The sequence below is a fragment of the Gouania willdenowi genome, chromosome 6 (genome assembly GCF_900634775.1).
Source record: "Gouania willdenowi chromosome 6, fGouWil2.1, whole genome shotgun sequence".
Taxonomy (NCBI): Eukaryota; Metazoa; Chordata; class Actinopteri; order Blenniiformes; family Gobiesocidae; genus Gouania; species Gouania willdenowi.
In genome coordinates, this window is record NC_041049.1 from 62,125,514 (window position 1) to 62,130,092 (window position 4,579).

Below are 4,579 nucleotides of genomic sequence, written 5' to 3' on the forward strand. Positions count from 1 at the left end.
TTGTGTTATAGGTTGCGCTGACCACTAGGTTGCAGTGTTGTCCAACAACACGGTGCCGTCAAGCGTTTCATCTGGTCGATTTATTTATTATATATACATTTAAATTTGGGACGAGTTTAATTTAGGTCAAATTCAACTCGGTTTTAAAAAAAAATGTCCATGAATTTGGACTGTCCTACCTTGGTTGGAAACATGACTGCCATGGCACAAATATGCACAGAGTTAATAAAATAAAATAATTATATATATTTAATAAAAAAAAAAATAAAAAAAAATATATATATATATATATATATATATATATATATATATATATATATATATATATTCCTTTCTATTTTAAAACTAGCCATAATTTTGTTTCCAACTTGCTAAAGTTTTAAAATAATACCTAATTTTTAAATTTCGATTTGGTTTAATATATTGACCTAGTTTAATTTTTTTTTTTATTGTAGTTGCTTTGGTTTGCCTTTCAGTTTACCTGTTTCTTTTGTTTTTGTTCTTGCTTGCTCAAGGTTACCCACATTTTTCCACCCAAAAGACAATAGAATATGATATTCAACAGACTGTATTTGAAAGTATGGCTTTAATTTCCAGTTTAGCAAGACAGCAATTTTTTAACACTGAGTGCACACAGAAAATGCCTTCTGTTCAGTCACAAAGTAAAAACACGTTGATACGTATAATGCAACCCTTTTTTCCTGAATTTTTCTATTTATAAAAGTGAGGTTAAGGGAAATAAATACTCTGAAGTCACATTTTTTCTTACTTCATAAATACATTTTCTTCTTCTTTTTTTTTTTAAATAAACAAACCAGCTTGTTTGGTAAAATAAATACATATAACATTAAAGGTGCAATGACATAAATTAGGAAAATATGAGCTCGGGGACATTTAAAGTGACACAGTGGAAATAATACTGAGCAAAAAACAAAGCATGGCTGACAAACATGACCTGACTGACTGACTGAAGTGATTCATCAGCATTCTAGAGGCAAACTACGGACCAATTGAGAGTCTCTAAAGAGTGCAGGGGAGTTAGTCTTGTGAGCTGGGTCAGGGGTCATCCCACGTGCAGCCGTGAAACACAAAAGCCCGTTTTTTCTCAGGAAAGTTGACAAGGAAGGAACTGTGTTTGTGCACAGCTGAGCACTCTCCTATTATGACCAGCTCTAAGTACAGGGTGAAGGATGTGGGGCAAAGCCCATCAGGGATGCATTTTAACTCCTGTCCTTTTGTTTAGATGACGGTTTGGCGTCGCACCAGCACGGCACAGCTCTAGGATATGTTCATGCCATGATCTGACGTGATCAGGGATGTTGGTCCAGCTCAGAAGCTCCTGTTTAAAGTTTTCTCTAAGAACATCCACAGATAATATCAGACAAATACAGGGGAATAGAAGAAGACAGAAAAACAGTTCCTGCTGCTTTTAGAAGTTAGTCATAAACTTTTAAAATACCTGGCATACAGGCCAAACAGGGCACAACACAAAAAATGAAGAGTCAAATTATTAAAAAGACAATAATAACATTGTTAACCAAAATTGCCCTACAAACTTTCAAAAAATCCTTGGAAGGATTTCACAAAAACACATCAAAGAGGAAAAGTTCCAGTAGAAGGTTCACAAAGCTCCAGGACCACGAGCTACACCCTGGAGCCGTACTCGTCCCTGTCTCCAATGTTGCATCCAACATGGTGACTTTTATCTTGCTCAGCAGCAGATCTAAAAAAACAAAACAAAAAAAAAAACACAATAGTGGATCATCTTCATTAAAAGGGTAGTATTATGGAAAACATCACTTTATAATGGTTTTGCTAAAATGACATACATTCCTTTATCCTCATTCAGAGGGCCAAAGTTTAAAAAGTTATGTTTTCTCCCTCCCTTGTTAATTTGTATTTTGTAAAAAGTCAGCTCCAAACTAACCTGGCATGAGCCAGACTGATGTGTAGCCCTCTCTCTAACTTGAGTTCTCCACATTGATCTGGGACTGTGTCTGGATAATCCTTTTGGAACCTGGGAGAGACATGAGCAGAATGCTTGAAGCTGATTGGGCTACAACAACAACAAGGTTCTGCTTTGCACAAAGTACCTCTCGCTGTTGCTCTTTCAAAAAGGAAATGCTGGATTCTTCTAAAACTGAGTTAATAGCAGCTTCTACATGTTCATCCTCCTGTATCGACATCATTCTTTTTTGATTCTGAGCTATGCTAATAGTGGTAGCCCAGCTAGTTCCGTAACTGCTCATGCGCCAGCCTTGCTTTGGCGCTTCTGCCTTTGTCACACCTGCATACCCCGCCCTAAACCACAACACTCCCTCATGATTGGTTCAAATCGGTTTGGTTTCGAAAGGCAAAGGTAGGACAGCACAAGATGGAGTTTGTGAACACCAGGAGAATCCATCTTTCCCTCCAAGTGGGAAACTCCTCCTCCTGACTCCTCTTAAAACAAACTTGGCGAAGGCAGGTTGATATCACAGTTAATATGACACTTATTATCTTTACCTTCAGTATATAGATAAACCGAAGAGCGCTCACAATCAGTTCCACTTTTAGTAGCCGTTATAGAACCTTGTATTGCCTTTATGGGATGATCTGACGTGTTTGTTACCCAATGCAACACAGCGCTTGGACAAAACAATGGACTATTGTCTTAAATGGACTATTTCTGTGGTCAGAAAAGATGAAGAGGAGAAGAAAGCAGCGTAGCAGCTCATGTGTTTGAAACAGCTGACTCAGCTGATTGTTGAGAGTTTTCTTTCCTGCGGCGTGTTTGTGACCCAATGCGACGCAGCGGTCAGACAAAATAATTGACTATCATCTTAAATTGACTATTCCTGTGGTCATAAGAGGTGAGGAGGAGAAGGAAGACTGTTAATGATTTACACGCTGAAGCAACGCTCAAGCAGCGCTGAAGCGGCATGTGTTTACGTCTACTCATGCATATGCATGTAGGCCCAAAAAACAGCCTGTTTTTAGGAGCGCTCTGAAAGTGACTTTTCACAGGGGTAAAACTCCAGAAAACAGGCGAGTTTGGAAAAATAAACCTCAAATAATATGTTTTGGGGTTCTTAGAACAAATGGCGATGGGTGAAAAATAGCAAGATACTTTTAGACTTTTAAAACATTTCAAAACTTCAACGTGTGAAACCGACAATCTTAGAGTGCTTACACTTTGAAGTCACATTTAATATGTAACCATCAAATGTCTGTAAGCTTTGCTTCAAAATAATTGTTTTGTCTCATGATAGACGTGCAATTTGCTTTCAAAGTAGACATTTAAAAATCTAAGAGTTTTGTGATATGATACAATATTTTGTCATTGCACTCGCTCTCCCTTGTTTCTCACAGGGCTGCTCAGAATTTGCATCTCCCACAATCCAAAAATATACTTTGTCTTTAAGTTGACAGTGGCAGTGAATATACAGTGTATGTATAATTATGTACCCTATGCTTTGTATCAGCTGGAACACAATGTTTCTCCAGAGATTTAACAACATTTAAAATGTGATGATTAGACTCTTCCTCTACAGACAACTCTCGAAGGACATTATTCAACGCATGCTTTTAGTTATTTATCCTTTAAACTAATCAAAACATACAGAAATTCAGTGTTATTCCTGTGATCGTATCCTCCTCATTCGTGCAAACGATAGTGAAAAAGGCTAAAAATGTGGAACAAGAAGATGCAAAATGTAGGGAAAAAAGGAAACAAGTGATATTGATTGGGCAAAAATTAGCTTATTTGGATGAAAAGTGGCCAAAAAAATGAAGAGGACAAAAATTGGATGAAAGTGTAAAAAGAACTTGCAAAAATTGACAAAAATAGGAAAAAAAGGATATTTATTGGCAAAAGGAAGCTAAAGTCTGAAAAAAGTGTGTATATTGAAAAGGGGTAAAAATGGGATAAAGGAAGTTGCAAAATGGCCAAAGGAAATGGGTAAAAAGGGGTAAAAAAGTTTCCCACTTTTAAAGTTTTCTGAGGGAATAATAATTAAAATGAAGACATAAAAAGCCACATGTTGAGCTTCACTGACTTAATATTCGCCCAGGAAGAGGGGGGCAAAGTGCTGACATGGTGTCGCTGATAATGTGGCTGGTCTGAAAAATGCCAGGGCTGAATTTTTGTCCCAGTCCACACCTGTGCATGTCTTCATGATTTTGGATGGAATTATTTTTAAAATAGTGTATTTAAATTGGAGGTTTATTCCTGCTCCCTGGAACAGATTTTAAGTACAGTCTTGGCAAAGGTTCAGGTTAAAGTCATTTAAAATTTGCTCGATGCGGCATTAATAAAAAAAAATTATAAAATTGAGTTGGCACGCGCGACCCAGTAGATTAATTTACGTGGCCGTGTCATGGGCTGGTGATGAAAATAATCAAAGTGACATTCATCACAATGACAGTACATTTAGTTTTATTTGTAACGTTACTGTACCTACCTTTTAAGTCTTAAAAGACAGCACGTTAAAGTGACCACCAGGACGAATCCCAGTGTAGAGTTCACCAGTACTGGGACCAGTAAACCTGCAAAGAGCAAGGGACTGAATACGTTACAAAAACAGATCCAATTACTACA